This window comes from Bemisia tabaci, chromosome 6, assembly GCF_918797505.1.
Source record: "Bemisia tabaci chromosome 6, PGI_BMITA_v3".
NCBI lineage: Eukaryota > Metazoa > Arthropoda > Insecta > Hemiptera > Aleyrodidae > Bemisia > Bemisia tabaci.
In genome coordinates, this window is record NC_092798.1 from 943794 (window position 1) to 956601 (window position 12808).

General features: G+C 43.0%; 1 protein-coding gene across 1 annotated transcript in view; it reads left to right on the forward strand.

The window, feature by feature from the left end:
- Positions 1 to 5380: 5380 nt before the first annotated feature.
- Positions 5381 to 12808, forward strand: part of LOC109033850 (uncharacterized) — a 69174-nt gene continuing 61746 nt past the window's right edge. The window contains exon 1 of the mRNA XM_072301376.1: positions 5381 to 5586. The gene's annotated coding sequence lies outside the window, so the exon portion shown is untranslated. The remainder of the gene's footprint in view (positions 5587 to 12808) is intronic.

Consider the following 12808-nt stretch of genomic DNA (forward strand, 5'->3'; position numbering starts at 1 on the left):
ATTGACATTGTTGCGATAAAAATCAGTAATGTTTCACTTAAAGGGCACGATAGACAACGCTGGTATCAAGTTCGGTATGAGAGAAACAATCAAATTAGTGTCGCACGAGACGGATGAATCTCATCATAGCGCCTGGATGCAACTATTCGGGCTCCATGGATGTCCGTATTGCATACGCACAAAAGTGAAGGCGTTTTGACTCTTCAGACTTCACCTCACCAGCAGCGCTCAGTGAAAGCGAGTCAATGAGAGCAGTCAGACAAAATGTGGAAACATTAAAGCTCAAAACGATGTTAATACGGAACGGAAGGTTTTAGAAATGGTTTCGTTGATTTCTTGCAGTAAAAAGGAAAAGGGTATCCAGATGTAGTATGAATCCAGCAATGACTGAACCACATCAGAACTATAGATCAACTGATTTGCCCTATTTTTCTGGTCTCTCATCATGCGGTGCAGATCTTTCTTCTGCTTTCCAATCAAATTCAGGGCAATTTTTTTAATAAGAATTTTTAAAAATGAGATATAATGACAGATTCTGAATCTGTATTGCGCAATCAAAAGAAACACCCTTGAAATAATTAGAGTAGTAAGTAATGATGGTCCTTTTCTGCTGAATGATATCCTCATTAGAAATGTATTTCAAGGCGCGTCTGATCGATAAATGCAGGGGTCTGAATTAGTATACATGCATAAAAATAATTCGTAGCTACGGAGAGTGTGGTGCAGAGGTTCTCTTTAGAATTCATAAAAAAATTCGAGGCTCGAAACAGTCGACATTTTCCCAACTCTATAGAATGCGAAGTCAAATAACTCACAGTAAAAATTAAAGCGATGCGAGACGAGGGTTGTCCCGGAGCACTTTCATATGCCCGCAATTCCAGAGATTTCCGCGATTTTCGTTTTGTTTTGCTAGTTGGTTATTTTTATTTGAAAATGGAACGGGACCCGCTACGCTGGTTGCATCGCTCTCCCTTGCAGGCGCTGGCCAACAACGAAAAAATCCCGAGTCACCGAGGTGGAAGTTATCGCCAACGAGAAAATGTATCATGGTCCTGTTTCTGGGGGTTTCCGCCTTTGTGCAGGAAAAAATAGCTCTACGCTAGAGAGAGGCTTGATATCAAAAACAAAGATGACCTCAAATGCAAAGAGGAAGGGTGTAGATCGGATCTGACTCTACATTTCTCCTATGAGTTTTCAACGAATTTAGACACTGAGAGGATACATCAATGGACAAAGTGCGAAACCACGTATCTCCGTTGCGGTGTTTCGAAACTTCCGCTCCCATTGCATTTTTTCGAAGGGAAGCAAGCAAACTTTGTAGTTCAAAATTTATACAAAATATTCTGCCAAAAGAGAAAGAAAATCAATGAAGTTTTCAAGGTATTCCGTAGACTAGTTTCCCAAAGAAAAAATAAAGTATGACAGGAAGTCTGCAACGTCGCTTTGGAGATATCTAGTTTCGCACTTTGGCTATCGATGTATCGCCGGTGAAATTCTCAGAACCACGTATCTCGTTTGCGATGTTTAAAAATCTCCGATCCCATTTTATTTCCTTGAAGGAGAGCAAATCAACATCAAGTATTCGTTGACATTTTTACAGAATGTTCTTTGAACAAAAATCACAGAAGTTTTATAGAAGTAACGTTTCATTTAGAAATAAAGTAAACGTTTCCTTTCATTAATATAAACTTCGAAGGATTCAGACTTTCAGCGATTCTACCTTTTTCTATTTCACTCGAGAGGTTGCCAGATTGTGCGATAAATGTGAATATTTTACATCGATTTGAATTGGGAAAAAGGCTTAAAAAGCAACTTATCTGGCAACAATAGAGTCCGGGAGGACAACGCCTTCAAACCTTCGGTGATACCACCCCACATACCATTCATGTTAAAATTGTTACGCGGTCGATGGAGGTGACTCCCTTAGCCTGGCCCGGGTCGAAAACTAGCACTGCTCCGTTCAATCTAGACCACTTACTTTAAGCATACTTATTGTTAGTACATGGAACGAAAAGAAAGCGCAGGGAAAAGAGACGGAAAAACAAACCTTGAAACAACGAGAACCAGGTAACGAGGCTCATTGACAAGTGGGATTTTTTTTGGATCCACACATTTGAGAAAAAAATCGAAGCCTCGCTGTTAAAAAGAACTCATGAATATATCCCGATCACGATGGCTCTCATTCTCATATTCAACTTGACGTGCAAGGAACTGTAAAACTGTGTAGCATGTAATTCAATGCACGTGTTTTCTTTTTCCGTTGATGTAAATCATTTGCAGATGATACTTTTTAGCATAAATGCGTCCATGCGGTGTGCTCCTCCTATTTTGGTGTTTTGCTATTCCTCTCCTTAAAATTCACGTCTCGGCATTTCCGCTCTTTTTTGGACGTAAGCGCATTACCTACCCTTGTGCTTAGCGAACTATGCACGATATCGAAAATAAACACACAGGATTTCGATACATCGATCGATTTGGGATTTAATGGAGCTCTCGGATATACTGCTCGGCAGCACACATCTACTTGTTGCTCAATACAGTGTCTTGTTTTCGATTACGATCTCTTGTCGACACCTTTTTTCAAATCTCCAGAGTAGCGATTCTGCAAAAGTCACCCCACTCACCTCCCCCCCCCCTCTTACACCCGGGCCTGCCATGCAAGAACTCCATCCTGAGGTCACAAAAAACCAGTGGCGAGGCGTGAATGATCGATTATCGATTTTCCCCCATTTGAAGCTATAGTAAAAGATCGATTCTTGAGATGTTCGATGCGAACACCCTGATATCGATCCTTTTCCGTTGGTTTAAATGACAGATCTATCGATAAATAGCAAAGCACGCCACGCCGCTGCAAAAAAACACATGTTAGAACATAGAGCGAACAAGTGTCAGAGCCGTGACTCACGATAGCTCGGAGACCCCAATGAGGGACGTGCCCGGGCGACAATCGGGAAGGGGGGAGGGGGAGGGGTGGGGGTGGGGGTGGAGAGGGCAAAAACCACATTAGTGGTCCGGTCCGATTGGGAGATCGCGGATCCTGGATGCGAGGAGACGGGGTTGCTTTGACGAGGACTCACCGCCGTGTGCCGCGGGGGGCGAAAACACCCCGAGATGAGTCTACCTGGCGAGGGGCGCGGGCGGCGGAGGCGGGCGGGGGGTGGAAACTGGGATCCCCGGGGGATGCCACAGAGGAAGGATGAGGGGATGAGGGGAGGATGGGAGGGGGAGGGAGAGCCGGGAACTGACATACCGGGACCAGGAGAGGGCCACGATACATTACTCAGCGGAGTCGCTTCGCCCCGCTCACACGAGTCGGATCCAGAATCGGACTTCATTTTCCAACTAGGAGCTCCAATTTCTGACTCATCTGTGAAAACACTCGTGTGCATAGAGTAACTAATGGTACATGCGTTGTTTTTGAAGTGAGCCAGAAGTACGAGTTCCTAATCGCAAAATGAAGTCAAATCGTTCACGGGAATTGGCTCGGGAAAAAAGGAATTGTTTAAGAGATCCTCGCGCAGACGAATCGTAAGCTGTGCTGAGAAATAACGCCGTTTGAGCCTTTAGACGTTGCCAAGTTTCCTTTACTAAAAAACTTGAATCACTGGGAAAATGTTGAATATTTTTTTCCCAAAATGTTCAGACAATTTTGTAGACAATTCAATCTAAAATATTTGAATATTTCAAGGAAAAATTTACATGGATGTCGTCAAAAATACATGTTTTATCTAGGGAAAGTTGGCAACCCTCGCATGTTCATACGGCGTTTTTCCTTAGCACGGCAGTGTGGGGGCACTTGGGTGAATATACCCGACCCATCCAGCAGCCCGATGTTACTTTCATGCCGCGAGGCACGGTCGGGGGTCAGGGAGGTCAGGGCCTTTGGGAAGGGCATCAAGTTGCCCATACTATGAAGCAATTTTTATCGATTTTGGGCATTTTAAGGGATTCCAAGACATTTTTAGACATTTTCCGACCCCCTCCCCCCCCCAAAAATACAAAAGTCTTCTCTGGGGAAAAGGAGGAAGATATTGTAGTGGAAAAGAAAGGACACCTTGGGCCAAAAACACATGGAAAAGAGGAGATAGTGTGGAAAAGAAAGGGAGTAAATGTAGCATAACTAAAAATTTCATTACAATGATTTTAAGACCAAACTGCGCTACTGACCGCTTTCTATTTCCGCTAGTTTTTTCTAATGTCTTACACATTTGAGGACATTAAGGTGATTACTGCTGGAAAATCGCAATAAAAGGCGTAAATCCGTCAATCTTCAACACTCAAATATTTCACAAATCTTGAGATAAAACTGCTTAAAATTTGATGAGGAAGGAGTTCTTTTTGGAAAGTTTTGCGAGGGAGGCCCCTGGACCCCCTTATCCTCCTGATATGCCCCCCTCCCACTCCCACTTCGTATATCCAAATGACTCTCCCCCTCCCTTACGATTTGGCTCTGGATCCGCCACTGCAGGAGGGAAAAGAGGCGGCTGAAGAAGAGGAAGGGAAAAAATGAGGGGGAAAATGAGAAAAATAAATAGAAAAGGAACATAAATAAAATAGGGGGATCTGACCGTAAAACGCCTTTTTTCTGCCGTAAATACAATTTTTAAAATTTTCGGATTTGGATGCTTACGGACTGAACGATCCTCGCAGTGCGTCTTGGCAGGGTGGCGAAATTCCATGAAAAAATTCATTAAATTCCTCTTAAAATAGCCCGGAAATTTCTGAAATTGATGAAATACACGAAATTTAAAATGGATAATGAGGCGGCAAAAATGAAGTTTTTTGGGATTTTAGTGCGGGACGCATAGCTGATCCCTGAATACAGGGTTGCCACAGTCAGGGAAACCGAGAAAACCGGGAAATGTCAGGGAAAACCAGGAAATGTCAGGGAAAATGACGAAAATGTCAGAGAAAATTTGTTAAATCACCTTCATTTGCTTTCCAGAATGGATTTGAGATTTCGAGCAAGAAAATTTGCCTGAAAACTATTTTCAATGATGCCCTCTCAACCATCCGTCACATCTTCAATCGCCAGGGAATTCCACCAAAATGTGTCAGGGAAACCAGGGAAATGTCAGGGAATCTAATTTTCTAAATTCTACGGCAACCCTGTGAAAAAACACGTTTGAAAACTGTGGTAAATTTGTTAAGTCTCACAGATTCGCAATGTTGCAAATCTTAGGATATGCCACCCTGGCCTGGCCCTTGGTCAAGCGAAAGGAACGAGTCTCGAGATGAGGCGAATCCGATGGGGAGGAGATCCTTCCAGTTGAGTCCAGACCCGCGCCGCGGAGGGGGGCGGGAGAGAGGGGGTGAGGGGGGGATAGAAAAGGGGATGGGGGGTGGAGAGGGGGAGGACGGAGGCTGAGGTTGCGCGTGGCGGGAGTGCGCAGACAACTCGGGAGATCAATAGGGACCACTCGAGCGTTGCCCATGCCAGCTCCCGCGCCCGAGCCGCAGCCGCCTTCCACTCCGCGTCGCCGTCGCCGTCCGTAACAGAACGCATCCCCGAGCCCGACCCAAACGCAACAACACGTATCCTCCGCATCTCAGTGTCCTCCCGAGCGCCCCGTGTCCGCAATCAAGGTAAGCCACCACTTTCCTCTCCTTAACTCTGTTACGTCTCAAACGAATACGTTGCGTTACGCATCCTCACGGCTCGCCCCGTCGCCGACCACTTGCCAAGCACTAATCCTCCCTATAAGTACTTGTGAGCTCCACTCTCAATTTCATATCATTTAAGCACTCACTTTCCCCCTCTTGTCTCTACGTTACGCTACGTTACGTTACGGAACCTTACGTCATGTCTCGCGGCGACCCAGCCACCTAACCACTTGCTAAACAACAATCCGTGATATCAAGACTCGTGAGCTAACTTTTTATATCATTTAAGAACTTACTTTCCCCTTCGTGTCTCTCCGTTACGTTACGTTACGGAGCGTTACGCCATGTCTAGGGCCATCGAGGCGACCTCGCCAACCAACCACTTGCCGATAGTTGATAAGTTAAAGTGTCAACACTTGTCAAGTCAACTTTCGATTTTTATCATTTCATTACTTATTTTACCCTTCTTGTCTCTACGTTACGTCACGTTTACATCACAAACCGTCGCGGCAACCCTGCGAACCACATGCCGAAGGTTGATCATTTTCGCTGGTGTTAAGACTTACCAAGCGTACAATCATTCGTACATCACATAAAAACCAATTTTTCCCTTCGTGCCTCCTTACGTTACGTTAACGTCACGGTCTGTCACGGTAACCACAAAACCATTCGTCAAATCAAAATATTTTCTGCCAGCTCAGGCCTCGTGCAGTAAACATGCGGTGTCGTGCTTTCATGGCACTCGCTTTCCCTGTAATTTACTTCCGTTTTCATGTCACGTCATGACACGTTACGTTACGTTACGTGTCACGTCATGACATGTTACGTTACGTTACGTTACATTACCTCACGTTACGGTCCGTCGCGATAGCCCGCCAACCATTCGCGCGAAAATCATTATTGCTGACTTCATGAGGCTTGTTTCACTTCTATATTATTTGAGAAGTTACTTTTAACTCTCTATTCCAGCATCACGTGAAGTTACGTTACGTTAAGAGGACATTACGCTTACTTAACGCACCACTCTACAAACCACGATAGTTTTCGCTTCCTTTAGGAGTTGCAAAAATATAAATTTGCACTGCTCATCAAGCAATCACTTTTCACTTCTTTCCCTTACGTCATTGTGTCGCGTCACGTCTCTTTACGTTACGTTACGTTACTTTACGTTACGTTCTGACGCAACAATCTCGCCGTCTACACGCAAAACAATGATATTTTCGGCTGAGTGTTGTGTAAAACAAATATTCAGTTTTGCACCACTATTATTACTGTTACTACTACTACTACCACTACTACTACTGCTACTGCTAAAACTACTACTTTTTTATTCTTCTCCTTGGTCCGTTTCCGTCTAGATGCGTCGCGTTACGTTATGTTACTTAACGGTGTGTGACGCCCTGTTCTGTGGCGCCAATCCTGCCGGACATGCGAAAAAGATTCTTCTAAATGATCGTTTTCGCTTATTTCAATAAAAAAAAGGGGAAAAAAGAGAGAGAGAAAAAAAGGAGACATTTACTTTAATGTAAGCTCAAACGTGCTGTTCATTCACGTACTTCGCGATTCATTAATTTAGGATAATTTCTGTTTTTTCGTTTTGGTTACGTTTGCGTTTACGTCCAGTTTTCAAACCTCTGCATTTCTGATTTTCATTCCCATCTTTTTTGCATTTAGTTTCACATCATTTACTTTCAAAAGTTTTTTTCGTTCCTCCAGATAGAGATGCTTCTAAGGGTTGAAATTCCTCCCTTAAAAGTACAACGGCATCCACGCTTTTCATGAAGTCTGCTCCTCAGAGAATACTTGTTTCTTTTAGACTAACGAATATAAAGCAACCTTTTGTTTTACATGATGTATTGAAGTTTTCTCTCCTTCTTTTTCTGTCCGAGCTAATTTCCCCTGCATCGGGTTATTGCGAAGGTTTGAGATTCTTTCTTCAGCAGCTGAACCTTATCTGTGCGTTTGATAAGTGGGTAGTGTTTAACAAAAGGGAACCAATAAGTATCTTCACAAAGATGATAGCTGCTCGTTGAAAATAATCGGAGGGTTCTCACGTTTATTTCCATGAATAAGAATCTCAGGGCTAAAATTTTAATTTGAATGATTTGCACTTTATTTTTTCTTACATCTAAAGGCAAAAAAATAATAGAATTTCGTCGAAAAGTGATTTTAATTTGTCTTGTCCGTTCATCTTTTCTCGAGAATTTTTCCAAGTAACTGACGAATGAATGTCTCGTTCCTTAAAACACGTGGCTCCCCTTCGCTAAACACGACTCTAAAGTGCTTTTTCGCAACTGCTTATGTACATGCACTGCCGTATACCTATTGAGCAACATTTTGAGTTCCAGTCTCTCTACGCACAACAACGAGGGGACTAAACATTAAATAACAAAGACGGTCTTTTACTTGACTTTAGGAACTTTACACACCCTAAACACAGTGGTTTTGGTAGACTGAGGTCCTTTTTATCGCGGACGGTTAAATGAACTGCATTAAAAAGTGCAGTTTCTGGCTCATTCACAAAAGCACATACATATATAAACATAAGATCACTAATAGCGCATATGTTGATCCTGAGATAACGCAGAAATAGTAGCTTCTCAGAATCTAGTCTGCATCCCCAGGAGCACAATGCGATGAAAATATTGAAATAATTTTGCAATAAAATTCAATTTTCCCCCATGAAATTGCAATGCCTTACCTCATTTGGTCAATAAACGTGGATTTCAAACGATCGATTAAATGCGCTCCATGTGTGAGAAAGGTAAGCAATTTGTGAAGCAAAAAATTGCATCTCATTTCAAATTTATTCCAATTAAGTTCAATAAAAGGTGCCCCTTCAATCAGTGTTATAGACAACATACACAACACACCAGCATAAAAACAACCACCGCGTCATTTTAATTAGTTGCGATCTATGCTACTCGGGATGCTGGTTTTACATGCGAATATGTGGAAATTTGTAACATTTTATTTTATTTATTTGTTTGTTTGTTTCTGCACAAAAAGGCTAATACAAATAAGTCAAGCGTTACATTAATATTTTAATACATTTACCAAGCAGGGAAAATAATTAAATCACACAGTAGTAGGTAAAACTAAGATTTAATCCTGAGTATACTCATACATTTCATAGCACTCGCCGTTAATTAGAAATTCTTTTAATTTCGCCTTGAAAATTTTTGCAAAACTTTTTTGTGCAAAATTTTTTTGCGCATGAGTTGGTGGATCACGAAAGATTCCTTGAAGAGAGCTCGTTGATCTGTGCTCGGCGGGAAATAACAAGGTAGATCGCGCTCTCTTGACAGGGCATCTCATCTCGGTTCGGAGGTCCAAGTTCATGACGTATAATTACTGACCAGAACCGTGGAGGGGTGGGGGAGGGGAGGGGGGTGTCGGGCACTATCAGTGACTCGCTTCTGCCCCGAGCAATGGTAGCTAATTAGCAGAAGCTGCCCTGTATCACGAGTAATTAGGCGCTCGCTTATTTTCAGGCGCGAACTTTGTTTCGTCCGCGATTACATCCATCGGCCATTGACACCGGATCTGTTCCAGCTACTTTGGGGGAAAACTTATCCGAATCCATCGCCAAATTCGGAAGCGAGCTTCCATCGTCAATCTCGACGGCCCACGTACAAATCATGCGAGGGCAAGCCTTTCAAGTTTACTACTGCAGGCTATAATTTTTTTTTTTTTTTTTTCCTTTTTTTTCTTTTTTTTTTTAAAGGAAAGTTAGTATTATATTGCATTCAACTTCTCAGGATCATTAGATGAAATTTCACCGAAACTTCTCTAAGACTTTCAAAAAAGAGCTCACAACTTTTCCCTGGAGTTTGTCTTTAATTGGAGGAAATTTAGCAACGCTCGAGTATCAGCACGACGTTTATACTTAACGCCTCAAGACTGATGTTCGAGCAGAGGACAATGATATCGGTAATAACGCCTGAGCCTGACCGCAAATATTCGTACTCTATGGATATCTACGTTGCATACTTAAAATTGAAGGCGCTCCGGTCATTCTCGCCCATGACGGAGTTCTCGCAGCGACACGTTGTCACGACGCGGCGTGATGGTGCTACGTAATATCCTGATCCCTGATACGTAGCAATGGTGCGGAAATATTCTTTCCTGTCCTTTTCCCTCAGTTGAATTTCATCTTACCATTATATTCATTTACGGCGCGCAAACGTTGATACGTGCACTACTTCATGAATTACAGTGACCAGGACGCCTTTAATTGTTCAAAGTGCAACACGCGCGTCCATAGAGTGCGAATAGTTGTATCAAGGCGTTATAAGGCGCCTCCGATTATTTCATGTGCAACACGCGCGTCCATAGAGTGCGAATAGTTGTATCAAGGCGTTATAAGGCGCCTCCGATTGTTTAATGTGCAACACGCGCGTCCATACAAAACGAATAGTTGTATCAAGAGGGCGCCTTCAATTTTTTCATGTGCAACACTCGCGTCCATAGAGTGCGAATAGTTGTATCAAAGCGTTATAATCAACATCATCGAATGCGCTGCTTGAATGTTGACTTAGATGAATAAACGAGAGGAGCCCTGCTATGTTTAATTCTACCCGAGTGTCGTATAAGAAAATGAATATGAAAAGAGTCAATTAAGACATGCTAATATTTTGAAGTTGGTCGGTTAGAAAAAACAACTTCGATCAATCTTTTTTTCTTATTTCCTGGAACACAATTTCATCATTTGATTTTACTTGGGGGTTACCTAACACTGTTGTTGACACTGCGTCATAGTGATCTACGCCATAGCGATGAGTATAGAAAAGAATCAATGACGTTTTCAAGATATTACGTCGACTAGTTTTCCAAATAAAAAATAAAGTGTGACAGGAAACCTGCAATGTCGCGGACGGAGACACGTCGCTCCATTCTCCCTGTTCATTTTCTTTGTCTATAGCTTTGTCCATCGATTCCAATTAACAGCTCGCTGGTCTCCTCCCTTGAGGATGCTGCACAGTCACACACATACGAATGCATTTTCAAATCGTCGTTGTTCAGACGAAAGAATAAGTCGCCATTCGAATGTTGGGCAATCTACTTCAATTCTTTTTTTCACGCAAAAATGACGACGCAATTTCTGTCTAAAATTTCGCTGAATTTTAACGATAATCCAGAGCCGGATTAAGGGGGTGGCCACATGGGCCGCGGCCCATGGCGGCAAAATTAGGGGGCGGCAAATTTTGCAATTTTTTTAAATGCAGGTACAAAAAAATCGGATTCAGAAAAAAATTACAAACAAGAAAAGGTGACAAAATCTCTCATTTCCTAAGAGTTCATTAATTTCTAATTTTGTCGTATTTCGGTGATACAAAAGACTGCGCACCTTTAATTAGTTGAGTTAAGAGAGAAACCACACACGTAATTTGGCCTGGAGCGGCGCGTCGCAAAGAGAAATGATGACGAGGACTTGAAATGAGAAGGAGAAGCCCTCGACGCGGCGGTCGGCATGTAAGCACATATTAGCGCCTACGAGACTGCATGAATACTTCACGCATTGCGTCAAACACAGTACGGCCAACAGCGGTCGGCGCGGCGCGGCGTGAAACGCACAGTGCCTACAAGACTACATGAATACTTCACGCATTGCGCCAAATACAGTGTGGTCAGCGCGGCATGGCACGGCGGCGGAAGTTAAAATTATTAAACCACATTTATGTTTGTTCTTTCTTAATTTTTTAGTTCATTTCTTACAAATGAAAGGCCTTTGTCCCCACAGAGATAGGTTTACGGAACTGAACTTTCGCGCGAAGTTCCGTGAACTTTTGCTAGTAGAGTTGACAGGGATTACGCAAAAAATGTGTCCAACACGAGTGAACGCGTCTTATGCGCCCTTCTTCCTCCGGCACGTTCACTTGATGTTTTTTTTGATGTTTCAAAATGAATGAGAAGGGGGCGGCAAAATACAGGCGGCCCATGGGCGGCAAGTAGGTAAATCCGGCCATGCGATACTCTATGGAAAAATCTGTGATCTTTTCAATAAAAAATGTCTGTAGTTTCTGAGTATGATAATAATACAAACTTTAAAAGAAAATTTGTCAATGTTGAAATATAGTAGCCTCCTATCGTCGACGACATTTACAGCTTCAGCAGTAAATTTGAAAATTCGTGCTACGAAGTACGAACCACGCACTTGGTGCGTTTCAAAGTCCGAAGTTTTCGTGCTTAATAATTGGACTGCATCTCGCAATTAGGAACTACAGTATCTGACTTATTTAGGAAATCACTTATCTACCTACGGAAACTAATGGCATTTACGTTGTCTCTGAAGTGAGGTGGAAATTACAGTTCCAAATTCCAAAATGTTGTCCAATTGAATTACATTTTGCAATTAGGAACCACTATTTCCTGCCCATTTTTGGAACAATATAAATACCATTGGTTCCCCTATGTAGATGTGTGTCTTTATGGGAGAGTCAGAGATGGTGGTTCCTCACTGCAAAATGGACCACATTTTGCAATTTGGAACTGTAAATTCTAGCCCGGTTTCAAGACAACGTGCGTGCCATCAGTTGCCCTATGCACGTTAGTGTTTTTCCAGAGGAGCCAGAATTTATAGTTCCAAATTGCAAAATGCAGTCCAAATGTAATCCAATTGCATCTTTTTGTGTGCAAAATACCCATTCGCCAACCACGCTTTGGCAGGTTATGATCGCGTTATGATCGAGTTAGAGCCCCCCTCCCCCTCCCTTCTTGTTCAGGCGCCCGGGGGCATGTCTGGGCTACCACCTTTGAGCCTGCACCCAGATTTATTTATTTATTTGTTTATTTACTGCGCAGTTCCTCGCGAACGGACGAATGCACGGAAAAGCACTCACGGGCAGGAACCGGCGATGAAATGGCACGAGGGTACTTGAGTTCCGCTCGGAACGGAACGGAGGGAAACAGGAATCTGGAAGGCAGGCCCCTCCCCTCAGAGTCTTACGCCATTATTGCCACTTCTTCCCCTTAAACTGAGGTGGGATCCGCATCTCCCCTGGAAAATGCAACGATGTGTGGCGTTGTTGCCATTTGCAGGAAAATTGCCCCACTTCGTGTTGGTCCTTGCGCTGCTGTCCTAAGGAAAAACGTCATGTGAACCTTCAGGCGTTGCCAAATTTCCTTTGATAAAACGCGAATTTCCTGGTAAACTCATAAATATTTTCCTACCGATTTTTCAGATAATTTCGTTCGCAACCTC